Consider the following 17,653-nt stretch of genomic DNA (forward strand, 5'->3'; position numbering starts at 1 on the left):
AGCTGCACGATAAATCACGCTTAAACCGATTTGGCTTAGTGTGATTATGAAATTGCAAAGGCTGCAATTTTATTTATTGTGAAGCACAGCTCTGTGATCAATAGTAAATGCTGCTCTATCTGAAAGAACTGCGAGTTTAAGTCGCTTATAAAGTGCATTTGAAAAAATACGCGTCAAACATCTTTTCAAACATGAGAAGCACTTTTAAACCTTTTGTCCAACAAAAGAGAACATTTAATAACATGGTTTTACTCCAAACTCTCTTCATAATGACATCCTTCTGTGAGATGATGTGGCTCTTAGAATAAGGCATACAAAATATTTCATAGTATTCTACACAGTGATAAAGGCTATGTCAACTAGCACTGAATTATACATCTACACTCTAAAAAATTCTGAGTAAAAAGCAACCCAATGTTGGGTCAAATATGGACTAATCCAGCAGTTGGGTTGTTTTAGTATTAAGCAAATATTTAACCCAACCGCAGGATTAAATCAACCCAATCGCTGGGTTAAAATAACCCAATTGCTGGGTTAGCCCATATTTGACCCAACATTGGGTTAAAACAACCCAGCATTTTTTAGAGTGTACTTTATTATCATGAAAATATCTCAGAAGGCTTAAATGGACTCAGATAACCATATATTGTTGTAGTCGTGTGTTTATTAGTCTTGTTTAATCATAGTGTTTTAATCTTCTGTTTATTCAGCCACAGTGATAGTATGATGCCCATATAGGGATTTCCTGGAAGGATGTTTATCATCATTCTTCTGCATATTTGTAGTTTCTACACGAGAGCGCCCTCTGGCTTTAACATAGAGCAGCATTTACTACTGATCACAGAGAAGAGCTTCACTGATAAGTTGCACGTAAAATAATTGTAGACTTTGCCAAATCGCATCCGGTTTCATTATGATTAATCGCGCAGTCCTAGTTTAAAATAAATAGTTCTGTCTGTTTCCTAATAGGATCAGCTACCGTGAAACCATTGCACGTCCTTAATTCCCCAAGATGTGATGTTGTTAAAAGTTAATGTTCATAGGACCTATTCACTTTTTAACTTTTTGATAAATGCAAATTAAATGTATGCAATAATAACTAATGTTATATTTTTTTACAATTAAATATTTATTAATAACATTGCTTAAATGTTTTGTCAATGCCATTTAATATAATTTTTAAATACTTCAGCCTCAGTCTTCCTGTGAAACTTCTGGTTAGGTTTTATTTGTTCTTTCTCTGAGAGACCATTGAGATCCATGAGGCAGTGCTGTGTTTTAAACAAAATAAGAGGGAGCTTTTGAAGAACAAAGATATGAGAAGGAGAGAGAGTGTGGAAGAACAGGGGAGCACTGCTGCAGTGCGGTGTCTTTCACACTTCACTTTCATATTTAATAAGTCTCTCTCGGTTTCTACCTCACATGTGGATTGTGAAATGAACACCTCAGCCGTACATGTATTGATCACTCTGTGTGAACGCACTTGGGTGTATTTTGGAGAGAGACTGACGGAACACTTCTGGATGACTTTGCTCTTCTTTTCCAGAAGTTTCTCTCTCAGATACACTGTTTAAACTCGTTTTACATCCTCCCATTTTTTGGCAGAACACAGTGTGCTTTGCTTCATCTGAAGTCCTGTCTTCAAGAGTAGACAAATACTCCTAGATTCAATCTGACCGTTTATATAAGCTGTGGCGCTCATGTCATTGGTTGAGCCGATGTTGCTGTCTGCCTAGTTGGGATCTTTTAATTTCTTTATCCTGACTTAATTTAATGGTGTTCACATACTCAGATGAAAATCAAATGAGGAAATACATGTTTTTGGCTAGCCTAAAATAGAAAAGTGTGTGAAATAATTCGCTATGGGCCATTGAATTATTAGAAAAATGTTCACACATGAAGTAGCGATGCAACAACATTTTGACGCATTGATTATTTTTGTGGCATAATTCAATGACCCAGATTAATTTATTCGACTTATACTATCACACCTCAAAACTTTGTTCAGATGTTTTATTTAAAGACCCTTGTCAGATTTCTGTTTCTGTTAAAATTCTTACATATCCCAAGCCTCCATTGCCAATTCCAAAATATGATTTTAGATCTAATGATGAAAGCTTGAGCCCTCAATATTCAGACCAATGCCGTTATTAGAGCAAGGGAGAGAGATTGATTTAAAACTGTGTGAATTACTACTACTAATACCGTAGATGTAAGTTTAACTGTTTCAAGAACAGCAACTTTACTACCTCGCTACCGAGAAATGCCATGTAGGCTTTCAGCTGCTAAACTATTTTAATAATGAAGTCACGGGGCAGTGCTGACGAGTTTCTGTGCTCATATGTTTCCATGTCTGTACTATACTTGGAGCAAGAACTTTTTTAGCAGTGTGTATACTGGAAAATAATTGCACACGGAATCAGAATCAAGCATTCAACAGCCCCATAGTATGTATATAATATACAGTGAATAATATACTTAATATAATATTTACATATAAAAAGACTAGCTTGTTTAGGTTTTTTGTTTTTTTTGGCATGCCTGCAATAGAAAAGCTGCCTAAACTATATATAGAGCCATTATTAATGAGTGAGCTGTTACTGCTGACAGTTTCATAATGTCAGATTCTGTTGACTGAATTTAAAATGCCCACCCAACGTCTATGATATTAGCTGATGTATTTTATCAATCTGACAGCATGTTGGGTGGGGGGGTTACGTGTGGGGTTTGGATGGATCGTTCAACTAAATAATTGGTTAGTGGAGCGAGTTTTATTTCGACTTTTTTTCTTAGTAGTTTAGCTGTAATATTTTAAGCTGTAGTGATTTGAGAAACATAGATGAAGCCAGCATGCTAAAACTCAGCTTGTCTCGTTGCTTTTATTGACCACTAAAACTTTTCAAAGATAGCTGAAACGCTCTGCAAAGGATTGTTTCTAAATTCATCTCCTTTAAAATACTGCAGCTACTCTGTCAAAGCACTGCTTTTGTAACACATCCAGCACCTTCAACAATAAATGTCAAAACAATTACTGTTGCACTTTATTCTGTTTTCTGTGAGCGACGTTCCCATTATTACACATAATCCGCAAAGGCTTTTGTGAGGATTATGATAGTTTGTGCAAGAAAAGGTTATAGTTTTTATCCAATTTGTTGAGTATCTGTCAGTTCATTTATCGTTAATTTACCTAACATGTGCTTGGTGGACATGACTTTAAAACTCAAATGTTGGTGCAAACATTCAGCCTTTAGCTAAATCATTGCAATTTTGCAGACAAAGCCGAGGGACAATATACAAAATTCACAAAAACATGAAGCACGAAATGCAACATCCTTAACATTTGTGAGGTGAATCTGAACTTTTTATTGTACTATTTTATTATTATTATACTCACCTTCGTGTCATACTAAACGGACACAAAAGATGACATTTTAACTTTCTGTCCATACAGCGAAAATTCAGTGGGATCCAAAACCACAACTTTTCATTTTAGGGCGAACCTTTAAAGACACAAGTGACATTGCAGTAGACCCCAAGAAATGTTCAATTGACACGGTCTTAGAATGCATTACCTTTCGTGTTTAAACCTTGTTTAAGAATACTGTTCAGTTTAACTTTTTCACACTAGAGCTTTGACCTCTTGACTGTACATCTGATGTGTTGGTCAAAAGGACTCTGAACATTCCAGTGGCTTACTGTTGCGGTGGGAAAGGGACTTACCCATATCGATCCTCCAATCGACATCCATTGATTTTCTTTGTGTGTGTGTGTGTGTGTGTAAAAACATTTGACCCATAAAAGCCAAAGACTCTGCTGCTAGTTGGCACTGTCTGGACAGATCGCTGACGGTATGAATTTTGATCTGCAAACAAACACCCTGTTTGCGGGGAATATTCTCAGACCGGACCCCAGGGTCAGATTGCATAACCCAACTGCCACCTTTACGCATGCGATAACATAATTTTAAAAATAAGCACACGTAAACAAGTGCTCACACTGAGGAGCGAGTGCCTGCTGCTCGGTTTCTGATGTATTATGATTTAATGTTTGATATAAAGTTGATTTACACTACCATTCAAAACTTTGTCGTCTGTAAATATATTTTTTGCCATTTTTTAAGTCTCTTATGCTCATCAAAGCTGCATGTATTTGATAAAAAAATACAGTAAAAACAGTAATGTAAAATATTATTACAATTTAAAATAGAGTTGTACGATATTATGATATAAATTTTGGTTTATAGGTTATATGTAAAAAAGACAAGAGGCTAATATTGTATATAAATTGTATGTAAATTGTATGTAAATTACGCATTATTATACGTATTTTATATATGTTAAATTACGGTATAAACGATTAAAATGTCTTTTAAATGACAATCTGCCTTTTGAAGAGAGATCATAGTCAGGTAAAGTTCTGGCACCACCATCCCAACATAATGTGCAACACAGTGTACTTTCACATAAAATGTTAAGCAAACGTTAATGTTGTGTGTACAGTATATCCCAGTAAATACAGTTACACTCACGTGACATTGTAGTTCTTTGTCATCACAAAAGTTTATTATTTAAATGTGTTTTAAAGCCTCAGTCACATGCAGATTTTCTGAGCGTATACTCCTGAAGCGCATGCACACTATAAGCTAATACCAAGCTAATTTCTGTTTTGTGTCTTATTGCATTTAATCTATTAAATACACACAGTTTACATAAACTGTCATTTATATCATAAGTGAATGTAAATCGTTTGGATGTGTGTCAGCATAGATCAGTTAGATCTGTGCAATTGATCTTAGTGACAGCAGCCTAATATACCCGCTACTCTGTCATTACTGTTAACCAAACAACAAAATACAAAGAGAAAATCACTCGCTGCTCTTGACCAAATATCAGTAGCTTTAAGAATCAGTGTATTTTTAATTAATTAAGTGAAGTCTATATAGTGTTTTAATTTTAGATTTAATTTCTTGCTTTTATGCTAATTTTAAATATAGCTACTGTAGCTGAAAATATTAAAACACTTTTTCATTTGTATCTTATATAGTATTTGTCCTGTAATTTGCTTCTTTGTTCTTATTTTTAATACAAAAAAAGATAAAATAATAAGATATTATATAGTTTTTAAAAACAACAAAAGTTTGTGGCTCATGATCCAGTCTGAAAATAAATGGTATGATATTTGTCATATCACCCACCCCTAATTTAAAATAATCTTTTATATTATAAAATGCAATTTATTCCCGTGAAGTCAAAGTGGAATTTTCAGCATCATTACCCCAGTCTTGCAGCCTCACATGATCCTTCAGAAATCATTCTAATATGCTGATTTAGTGCTCAAGAAACATTTCTCATCTATGTTGAAATCTTAATTAAAAAACAGTTGTGTATCTTAATATTTTTGTTGAAAATTGTGATGCGTTTTGGATTATGTTGACCCAGCTTGTTGGGATTTATACATTAAACCAGATTATTGTTTGACATTGTTCTGGGTCACACAACCTAATATTGAAGCTATTAATATTAAACCATAATGCAGTCTTACATATCTGAATACGCATTGCAGCTTTGTTACATGAAATGACAGTGATGTCACGTTGTATGCCAGCCCTAGTTGTGCCATTCGTTTGGCAGGAGGTCAAGCTTCCATATGGTGCCGTGTCATTTGTGTAGATCTGGTATATTCTGCGTAGAAGGCTAGCGTTCCGAGCAGATGTTAGCTGTGACGGACATGCAAATAAACAAGTTATAATGTGATACTTCAAGCGTTTTTCTACAGTAATAATCTGTGAGATAAACAATGTAATACAAACCTTAAATTAATTCAGGAAAGTTCCCCTATGGACATTTTCTCTCAGAACAGAACACAAAGCATCTGTTGACAAATGTATCCGGTTTTAACTGGTTCGCTCATACCCACCATTGGGTTACATTTACCAGGCGTATTGTCAGTTAAATTTACCAGTAGCTGAGTTACTCAAAAGCTTCCAGCACCTGAGTAAAATAACAAAAATAATCCAAAAAAAGTGAACCCAACAGGCTGAATGCAGCATTTTTAAAGATTACGCCATTATAGGTTTTCAGCAGACAATGGAAACCTAGAGGTTTTTATTTTCCTAAATGGTCAAGCTTTGTTTGCATTTCTTTCCACCATGCTATGGCTGAAGGAACTCATTAAGCTTAGCCTCGGTTTGAACCCTTCACACATTGAGCAGGAAGTTGTCTTATCCTGTGCTGATGTGTGAAGAGAGAGAGAGAGCAGGAAGGCAGAATCCAGACAGTTTTAGCCTGGGCACAGCCCTCCAGACCCGCAGCTGGAAACGGGTCATTGTGTTCTCCGTCATCCAGACGTCCAGTGTTGTTGCCATAGCAACAGCAGGGCTAGCTGAGGTCAGAATGCGTATGCTGGCTGATAAGAGGCAGAGCATTCAGACTACTTAGTCTTTAATCAGTGCTCTGGTTAATCAATACCGACCAGCCTGCAGATAATCAGCAGAGGACACTTGCCGTTACTCTGGTGCTCAGACCATTGTCCATAACCGGGTTGTTTTTGTCCCGCATATCTGTTCCCAGGAATAAAAGAGCACAATCCACAAGGAGCCGTGTTATAAAATGAGAGTTTTCCCTGACTGGCTTAAGCCGTATTCACACTCAGTGATTTTGGTCACTTGCTGGTGTTTCGGCATCTAGAGCCTCTAATGTTAGGTTAGAGGTGGGTTGAATAACTGGTAATTTGTGTTTCTCTCCTCCAGGTTTTTATAGAACCTTTTCTGATTTCTTGTATTTAACAATCAGACAAAGGTACAAAGTCGTACTTAAAGGCTTTAATGAGGGAAGGAATTACAGTCCCAAGAAGCAATGAATCACACATAATCAAAATAAAAATTGAGAAATTTTTATTTAAATATTGATTTTATATTTATATCATATCCGTAATTCCTCAAATAAAAGCCTGTAGTCAAAGAATTGCCTCTGATAGTGGCCGGGGGCATGGTCAGCACAAACAAATAAAGGCCGGTCTCAAATTAAGGCCAGGGGAAAATTAGTGTGTATAATCTTCTAAGTGCCTTTCACTTAATGTGCATTTAAGTTCATCGTAATGTACAGTAGGGTTGTGCTGATCCCGATGGAGCACAACCATCCTGATGCCCCGCGCCCCGTTGCGAGTCTTGCGAGTGGTCTTCCAGGTCTCTTCTATAGTTAACCTAAACACTTTGCAGGTAAAGCTCTGTAAGTTAAATTAAGAATATAACTGGTGCATATATATTTAATTTTAAATAGGCTACTGTAGTCTATGGGAGATGTGACGTCTGTGAAAATACTGTTAGGTAGGCTACACAAATATTGATCTACACAATATTAACTTGTCTTTTTTATATTGTCTACTCTGCATTTAACTTAAAATATTTTATTTTGTACGACAAAACAGCATAGGCTTCAAAATAAACTATGTTGTTGAAATATTGCAAACTGGTCATATGAACTAGGCTACATGAACGACCGTTTAAAAATCAAACTGTGACATCTCTATAATGGATTGAGAAAAGTGCACGCAACCTATTGGAAGCACGGATGAGTAATTCATCAGAAAAATAACAAAATTATTAGCCTGACAAGCCAGACCCACATCAAGTTGTTTGGTCTGGAAACTCACCATTGACAGGGCTCAATCCGAGGGGCGGGATAAACGGTTGTCTTTCAAACTCCCTCTGCACGCGATAGGATAGCGCTACACCAACCAGAGCAACGAAGGTGAAACAGAGCTTATTGATAGATTAAACATTCGCCGTATCCGGTCGGCTAAACTTCGAACACATCTTCCCTTTTTAAGAATGACTCCAGTGCCGTTCTTTGTTCTTTTCTCAGAGAAAAGCTTAACTCCAAGTCTTCCAGAGTCGCAGTCAAAGCTGATTCGAAAGACCGCCGCCATTCGCCAGTTTCTGTGTTTACTAGAAGTACGCAAACGCAACTCGGCCGTCGTCATTATGGCCCCGCTCGCCGACTCTATACACGATTTGATTGGCCCGTCCAGAGTGAGGGGAATACAGCTCAGAAGGGTATTGAGAGTTCCTAGACGACACTCGCGGGCAGTTAAAATGTGCTGCCGCTAGGGTGCGTCTAGATTTCTAGGCTACAAAATTTGTGTTTTTAAGTATAAAAAAATATGTAAATAGACATAGGCTTTTAAAATAATGTGGTTAAAAGTGCACAGCTCTTCTTAAAGGGTTAGTTCAAACAAAAATTCTGTCAATAATTACTTACCCTAATGTTGTTCGACACCCGTAAAACCTTTTTTGTTATTTTTGTTAAATTCCAATGGCTCAGACAGGCCTCCATTGACACCAATGTCATTTCCCCTCTCAAGACCCATAAAGGGCACTAAAGACGTCGTTAAAAAGTCTATCTCGCTACAGTGGCTCTAAAATCATTTTAAGAAGTGACGAGAATAGTTTTTGTGCGCAAAACAAAACTAAATAACGACTCATATAGTGATGGGCCAAATTCAAAACAAAGATTCAAATGTTTATGAATCAGCGTATTCAGATCAATCAATCAATCAATCAACTTTATTTATATAGCGCTTTTACAATCACAATTGTGTCAAAGCAACTTCACAGTCCCCAACAGGACAATATTGCAACAAAATTAGATTTGGCTGTACAGTCGTTCTGGAGAAAACAGTGATGTTATCAGCTTATTTTAATTTATCATATAGCGACAAATGTTTCAGATCAGTATTCTAGTTTATAAAATTAAATAAAACCTAATTTATAAATTTTATTTGTATAATTAGTTGAATAACTTGATCATAATTTAAGTGTCCCCAACTGAGCAAGCCTAGCCAAAGGCGACAGTGGCAAGGAACCAAAACTCCATCAGGACATGATGGAGAAAAATAAACCTTGGGAGAAACCAGACTCAGTCGGGGTGCCAGTTCTCCTCTGGCCTATTAACACACCGTGTATGATTATTATTCTGGCAACCTTACAGATCAGAAATCATATTAGATCAGAATATTACAAATTTCAGGGTATCACGCAATAGACAGGTTTATTTTGGATGGTGCGTCGATTACACAAGAATATGAATACTTGAAAGATCGGAGTTATTGCGCCGGAGGCGGGTTTTTTGAGCATGACGTGCCGGTGAGGCAAATTCAGAGGAGACACCAATTGACACGGTCTCAGCAGACACTCCACCATCTGATCTGGACACAGCCCGGATACGGGATAAACCTCGGGATAAACAGAGAGACTAACATTAGCGTAGATGCCACTCTTTTTATGATGTAACGAGTACATCAGGTGTTATGGGAAGTGTTCCCAGTTCTGGCTGACCTAGTTAATGCAGTCTAACAATCAGTCAATTAATTTGAATTATGAACGTTAAAAATGTTCTATGTGTATGCCATTGTAAAGAAATGCATTTTAAGTCTAGATTTAAACTGACAGAGTGTGTCTGCTTCCCAAACAATACTAGGAAGACTATTCCAGAGTTTAGGTGCTTAGTAGGAAAAGGATCGACCGCCTGCAGTTGATTAAGATATTCTAGGTATTATCAACTGGCCAGAGTTTTGAGACTGCAATAAACATGATGGAGTATAATGTGTGGAGTATAATGTGATGGATCGTCAATGTCACGTGATTTCAGCAGTTTGGCGTTTTGACATGCGATACAAATCATCTTTTTTTTTAAAGTAGAAAATAATATTTATGTAAAGATATATATTAAATTAAAAAGTGTTTAAAAGTGCACGACCCTTCTCGCCTACAACTTTTCTTAAGTGGAAGGAAAAGTTTAAGTTTCCCCTCGTGCAACCGATAGGGCCTATAAAGAGATGTATTAAAATAAAAATAGCTTGAAGGGTTACTTCAGTGATTAGCATATGGCTTTGTATCAGTAGAAACCCTGGAGTATATTCAAAAGATTGTCTCTCTCCCCCCTCCTCATATCGAGTTTTATGCATTTTATTTCTGGAAAATCTCCTCCAATGACTCAAATATCGTCAATTTGCGTCATCTGAGGAATTTTTGGCCAGAGGCTAAAGACTACAGCCAGCAGAAGGAGCCATTTCCACAGGTTTTCAACCGCGCATGGGGGATGGAAGATCGCACTCACAGCACTCAGCTAACAGCTGCAGCTGTATTCACGCACATTCATGTGCGGCCGGTGGAGCTAAGTGAGTGTTTCAACTTCTCAAATTAATTTCTAAGAAAGTTAAGCTTCCAAAGGCATGAACTGAAACCGCGCCAGACTGAACACACACTGTGAATGTATGCCTCGAGCGCAGTCGCGTTTACCTCAGCTCTCATCACGAGAGCTCATTCAGCTCATTCATCATGGTGAATGTAATCTGACTCCTGTGCTTGTGCTGACACTCCCTCAGCAGCTAAATCACATTATATTGAACAGATACGCTCAGTTTTTAATAGTAGTGTCTATTCTCTTACTGAACTGATTTTATGAACGTGGTCGCGGTGGGAAAGTTATCCAGTAATCTAGTAGGTGGCTTTGGCAATGGCCTCATAGGGAGCGAAGCATTCTGGGAATTGTGTGTGTCTGTGTGTGTGTATATATATACACTCGATTACAAAAATTAATCTAATTAATTAGAGGCTTTGTAATTAATTAATTGAAATTAATCGCATTTTAATTGCATATAAATATTTGACCTGAGAACAGTGAGAAGTAATTTTTCACATGGATTTTTATTATACCATTGACTGAATACACTGAAGCTTATGAAATGACTGAATGCATAAGCTTAATCAACAAAATATTGTTTATTTATTTCAGTCCAGCAGACCAGTGCAATGTTTGCCATTAAGTGTAGCAAAAGCATATTTGTGATATTTGAGGCTCGATGTGCGGCGGTGATACGCAAATTCCTTGTTGTATAGGTTGCACACAACCATGCTCTTGTCGACGCTTAAATCCTTTCGTTTTTAAAACAAAATTTCCCATCCACGGGGCCAAGCAAAGTGGTCTCATCAGCTTCTTCGTTCATGTTCATTGTTGTCGTGACTTATGAACGCTACGCTAGTTGGTGTTGCAGTATAATCGGTCCGTCGAAACACATTCATTGAAAAACGTTCTGCAGTGCAAAAATAAGTGTGGTTAAAAAAATGTATTTATTTTTTGCATAGTTAATCCTAATTAACGCGTTAAAGTCCCGTAATTAATTAATCTTAAGACGAGTAGGCACTAGCTTGTTGCGATTTGTCCCATTAGTGGAGTTTTTTTGCAGAATTATGAGTAATGTTGTTTATGGTATTCCACATTTATTTAAGAAAATAGCTGAACTAATACAGACTGATGGCTTTAACAACAAACCAAACAACCTTGTAGCTCACAGTAGGTCTTTAATAGTTTAAAAGTTATCATTGTTATCATTCACTCAGTCATTCGTGCTAGTGAAATAAATATAATCGCAGTTGGACTCAGCAAATATTGTATATAATTAATTAAATATTTAGTAAACAAAGCCATTGAACTGAGGGCATTTATATTGCTATCGGTGCTTTGGTAATGTTGTTGAATTATCAACAACAGTGAGTTGTACAGTGAATTGCCATGACAATTACAGCTGTTTGGGATTTGTAAGATGCTATTTGCGAAGAGCAAATGTCGCAGATGAAATATTTCAGAGCTGAGCATAACGTAATGCTCTAATAATGTATTTACTATAACAATATTACAGGCTGGAAAATAACAGCTTTAGTATTAAATTATATTTCCAGGATATCAATGACCTTCTGAGCATCATACACATGCAGAATCATATTCAGGTTGTGGAGGTGCAGACAATGATAATGAAAGGAAGAGGAGGGAAATGGATGACTAAGGGAGTTGTGTCAAGACAAGGGATTAGAACGAGAGAATATGGCCTTAGTCGGATGGTGCTTTTGACTTTTCCATTCATTTTTGGTATTTATGACCTCATTTGCTTAATTCCCATCAGCCACCAGCCTCGCCGAAATCTCCAATTATATGCGCATCTCGGTACTGCCCAACAAATTGCGTTCCCTAGGTGGTTAATATTTTCTTAATGATGCGTGTGATTTTCTGTTTGACTGTGGAGTACATGGGGAAGTATACACAAGCTTCTCAGCATGTGAGTTTAGTGCTCGTGGCGCATGTGTGTATGGGTTTTGTCTAGAGATCTATCAGTTCATGACCCACTGTGCTGGTAATGATGTAATGAGTGGTGGGGATGAGACCTGAGGCATGTTGTCTTCTCCGTGGTGACTTCATATACGGCTGCAGAGGGGCGACTGCGGCGCGGCTCGGCTCGGCTCAGGCAGGTGGCAAGCACCGCTCTCTCCTGCAATGCAGAGACAAAGCAGTTTAACACTGGGGTTTAGGCTTTTCTCATCTGCGTGCAAAGTATGCCAGTTGTGCGCGAATACATCCCAAGCATGTGCTAAACGCTGATGCATGCACAGTGCTAGACACTTAGTCATGCGTTTTTCCCTTAAATGTCTCACTTTGACACATTTCTGGTAAAGCCTGTAATGCATTCAACCGTCTGTGTTCAAATGGCCTCTTTTCTGCGAACAGTGCAGATGTAACTTTTATAGCTAAGGCTTATTAAATCGCTGAAATGTGTGACTACTTGAAGAGGGAATTTGTTCATTTTGTGGAGAGAAATATGCATGTATAAAATACAAATGTAATCAGTAAAAATAAATACAGTGGCATACATGTATGTGTATATTTTTAATGTGTATATTTATAATCAAATGTTTTTGATCTGTACGATTTTTAATATTTTTAGAAGACATCTCTTATGCTCACCAAGGCTGCATTTATTTGATTAAAAATACAACAATCCAGTAATATTGTGAAATATTATTAATACTATTTTTTTTTACTTACTGATCAAAAACGTTTTGATCGGCAGTGTATGTGTATATATTCCTCAATTAATGCCAAGTACACCTGGCTTAACTTTTCCGTCTGCAAGAGGGCACCTATTCAAAACAAAGGCATAGTTTGATGATGCCAAGTTTGAGCTCAGAATCTTGGAACATGCTCTTCACCTCACAGCCGGTGGGAAAGAATCGGGATAGGACTCGAGCAGAAATCATGTTCATAGATGTGATTATTAACATTACTGTAGAATGAAGCAGAGCAGGACCGAGTGTTGTGAAGCTGAGCAAGGCCGCTGGCGCGATTATTACTCAAACAGCTTGCAGGACTTTTATTATGACGGGACAGTCGCGGGCGCCATTTCTGCTTTTCCGGTCATGAGTATGAGGTAACGCAGCTCTGTCTACCGTCATGACAAAAGGATGTCATGACGTTACTATGTGCGTTTGCTCGGCGGCTGCTGTGACGCTTGTTCACACTGCTAAGAGTAAAGCATTTCTGTCAAATAAAACCGGAAACCGATGGTAACGTAGATATGACGCAGTTGACAGGCGACTCCCTCAGACGTCCTGGCTCCTTTGTTAAAATAGCAATTTTCTCACCGTTTACAAATAGTTGGAAACATTTGGGATATTGTAAGAACTCAAATTAACTAAATATATACCACTGACTGGCCTAGTGTTTTTTTGGCTATTTTACTGCAAAAATACTACATAGTGCACCTTTAAATATTATATACACAAGTTATATGCATGTGGGTGCTGTGCTGTTTTGAAATACCTGGAAAACTTCACTACAGTACTTAGTACAGCTGCATAAAACAGGCTAATTGTATTTTCACTTCGCGTCCTCAGCCAATACACCACTTCCTGCAGATAGCAAACGCATTCAATAAGTTAGGTCATGCCAGCGCTGAGATTGAGTTGATGAATTCTTTGAGAACAGAACTCACCCTGCGTAAATTAGCATGCGCAAAATGTAGGGCTGTATGCGTTCACGCGAGGCATAGTGCAATAAATCATGCGAGTGTGTGTATAGCCTACACATCTAGCATTGTGTCTGCTTTCATGGAGCATTTCTGAGTACCACCATCTGCAAATTCAAGGAGATTCATAGTCCTTTCCAATGCTTTTAAGGCAAGATTGCTTGCAGTATGAATAGGTCTTGGTGGTCGCCTAAATTACTGTCATTGACTAGTTTATCTAGATTTATCTGTCAGGAAACCCTAATGTTACAGGGTTTTTGTTTGAGACCTATTGACAATATATAGATGTTCAAACTTCCAACAATTTGTTTTTGAAAATATGCAGAGGGAAGCCCACAGTACTGTTCTGAAGTGACTTGTATTTATTTACTGTTCTCTTTTTAGTGTTACAAGGCTTACTTTGAGTTAGCACGTTTCCAGCTGGCACAGAAAGAAAATGCTGCAATCCCTCCCAACTGACTGACTGATTCAAGCTCAATTCCTGCTGCTTTTCCCGCTCTGCCAGGGTTCTGCTGGGATTTAACTTTTAATAGATGAGAAGATGCCAAGCGCAGGTGGGAAATCGCACGTTCTGTGCAGTCCACCAGGAATGCACGCAAGCCCTTGACATGTTGAAGGAGACCTAGAAACAAACCACTAAAAAGAGTTGGAAAAGAAATGGAAAATGGAGTTTGAGAAGGAGAAAAAGTGGAACAAAAGTCATAACATACCAGTGTTGGGGAAGCTTGAGCTGAATCAAAACATACTCATAAATGGCCCTATTTGATAGAAGGCATATAATAATAGTATTTAAAAATTGCAGGCATGAGCGCAGTGACTCAAATTATTATGATTATTTTTCTCATGCAACTAATTGCTGTTAACTGGAAGAGCTTCTCTGGTTTTAAAATAGCTGAGCTGCAGTGTTTCCACTGAAAAATTTAGTTAAGTCAGTGACATTGTTTGTTTTTTTAGTCGGTTACTCTCTAACATGATACCGACCCTGTCCTTGCCGCACTACATGCAGATTGCCGTGCCCCATGAGTCTCTGCAGCATTAAAATGGTGCAAGAGTCTGTGTGTCTGAGAAACAGGGATCACTCCTCTCCCTCGGCATCACAACTACAGCTATTCATCAAAGTGCTGTGACTCAGTAAATATTCATCAGCCACTTACCGGTGACTGACAGCAAGCACAGCACACAGCAAACACAAAATTACATACGGAGCAGAGATAGAAGATCGCAGGAGGGAGGCAGAGATTTGGCGAAAAAGGAGACACTGTGATGGAAATAAGCTGTTGAAATGTCTGTGCAGTTATTCATTAAGAGATCATGAGAGACAGACAGACACTAGTGTGCCCTTGAGAGCTGAATGTACGTGACTTGAGTGTCGATGGGTTATTTTGACCAGAGCACCTGTACGTGTGTGTGTGTGTGTGTGTTACATTGTGAAAAGAGCACATAGTGCCTTCAAACTCTTCCTCAAGTTGCAGCCAGACACAAAATTTCCGAATGATTTTTGTATTATTATTGCATCAAAGTGTAAAAGACTCTTTTGGAGGCCAATAAATTGCCTTGAAACTTTTTTTTATTTTTTTTATTTTTTTATTTTTTAGACTTGAGCGAAGTTGTAAAATATATTTTGGTCATGGAGGAAAATTATCTTGTAACTCTTAGCATAAGATTCTCATTAAAGGGGTACTTCAGCGCTGGAAAGATGAATCTGTATTTAAACTGGGTCATTAATATAGTAGAAATTTGAAATTATTTTTGAATTTGGTGCTTTCTAGACTGAGAAAAGACAGAAAATTGATTTTTGTCTCATGGGGATGAAAGACTCCAATTCCCAGAATGCTTCGTTGCCCTGTGAGTCTCACAGCAATAACTCAGATTAGGAGTCAGATTACATTTAACATCATAAATGAGCTGATGAGCTCTCGTGATGAGAGCTGAGGTAATCGCGACCACATTCGCGGCATACATTCACAGTGTGTGTTCAGTCTGGCGCGTTTTCAGTTCATGCCTTTGGAAGCTTAACTTTCATAGAAATTAATTTGAGAAGTTAAAACACTTACATTGCTTAGCATTCGTTTAAATTAATGCCTGCAGCTGCGAGCTGAGCTGTGAGCTGAGCTGTGAGTGTGATCTTCCATCCCCCATACGCAAGTTGAAAACATGAGGAAATAGCTCCCTCTGCTGGCTGTAGTCTTTAGCCTCTGGCCAAACATTTCAAAGATGACGCAAATATCGTCAATTTGCGTCACGGGAGGAATTTTCCAGAAATAACATGCATAAATCTCTCATCTCAGGGGGATATGAGGGGGGGAGCACAATCATTTGAATATACTCCAGGGTTTCTACTGATACAAAGCCATATGCTAATCGCTGAAGTAACCCTTTAATGGCTCACACCGAGCGGTACGGTTCAGTACGATACGATACGGGACCGTAAACCCTGTTCTGGCTTGCGTTTCCACGGCAACAGTATGCTTACAATAGGTGTGGTTAGCGATCTGCACCATTCTCGAGCACAGAAGAAAGTGACACAGTAAACAACAATGAACGACATACAAAAGATCTTGTTCTTGCTTCTCGGAATGTGGCTGTTGTCACAAGATGACAACTTTCGCTTTGTTTTGAGCGAATGTTTCAGGCTGCAAGGAAAAACACAGCTGAAAAAGCACACGTGACGATTCTCTTGTCAACCATTCAATTTTCTGCAGTAAGTCTGGCTTAACACTTTAGTGCCTGACTAATGTGCTAGGTACCCCAATGGAAGGGTGCCAAAAAAGTGGTATCGGTACAGTTCAGAATTAGGATACCATTCACAACTTCTGACAATGGAAACAAAATTGCGTACCGTACTGAACTGTGCCGCTCGGTGGAAACGAGCCATTAGTGCCAAAGCAATTTATGCAATTTGATGACCTTTGAAGTACTGTGTCCTTAATTGTGGCTCACAATCCTGTGTGACTGTTCTGGCAGCTGTCTCGTAAAGAACCAGCAGACCACTTTTGCCCTGCCACATCTGACTCCAGGCCAGGCTTTAGACCTCCGTCATTAGTGCAAGGACTTGCTTGAGTTTGTGCAGTATTATTTCAGTTTGACATGTAATGTAAATGAGGACCGACGGGTAGCTGTGGTCTGCTGATTTTAAATGGCCAGTCTACACTGTCAGATATGAAAATCTTAGCTATGATGTATAGCTTACTGTCTTGCATAAAAGGCCATTGATGTCGGACTGTCTGCCTTTGCTTTTACCCAAGATGCCTCTTCACACAACCTAACAAGCAACAGTCAACAACTACTGAAAAAAGAAAACACTCTGCACCCAGCTTTATAAAGAAAAACATATACCATCAAATGGAGAGGGATGGTCATTATTTCAGTTTTATTCTGTAGTTGTTGTTTTTTTATTCTTTGCCATTTTGCCATCTACGAGATTGGGTAGTAATTACACACACACACACACACACACACACACACACACACACACACACACACACACACACACACACACACACACACACACACACACACACACACACACACACACACACACACACATATATATACATCCAAAATGTTATTGTTTTTAGTTTTTTTTTTATCCATTCAATTGATCAAAAGTGAAGAGGAAAGACTTTTACATTGTTGCAAAAAAAGTCCTATTTTAAAATAAATGCTGTTCTTTTAAACTTTATATCCATCAAAGAATCTTGGCAAATGTTTCTACAAAAAAATACAAAAAAATAAAGGTTTCTAGAGCAGCAAATCAGCATATTAGAATGATTTTGTTAGGATCATGTGACACTGAAGT

At 38.1% G+C, this 17,653-nt stretch overlaps 1 protein-coding gene across 2 annotated transcripts in view; it reads left to right on the forward strand.

Moving 5' to 3' along the window:
• Positions 1–17,653, forward strand: part of man1a2 (mannosidase, alpha, class 1A, member 2) — a 126,122-nt gene that overhangs the window by 63,284 nt on the left and 45,185 nt on the right. The gene's annotated exons all lie outside the window — the stretch shown is intronic.

Source organism: Pseudorasbora parva, chromosome 5 (genome assembly GCF_024679245.1).
Source record: "Pseudorasbora parva isolate DD20220531a chromosome 5, ASM2467924v1, whole genome shotgun sequence".
Classification (NCBI taxonomy): domain Eukaryota; kingdom Metazoa; phylum Chordata; class Actinopteri; order Cypriniformes; family Gobionidae; genus Pseudorasbora; species Pseudorasbora parva.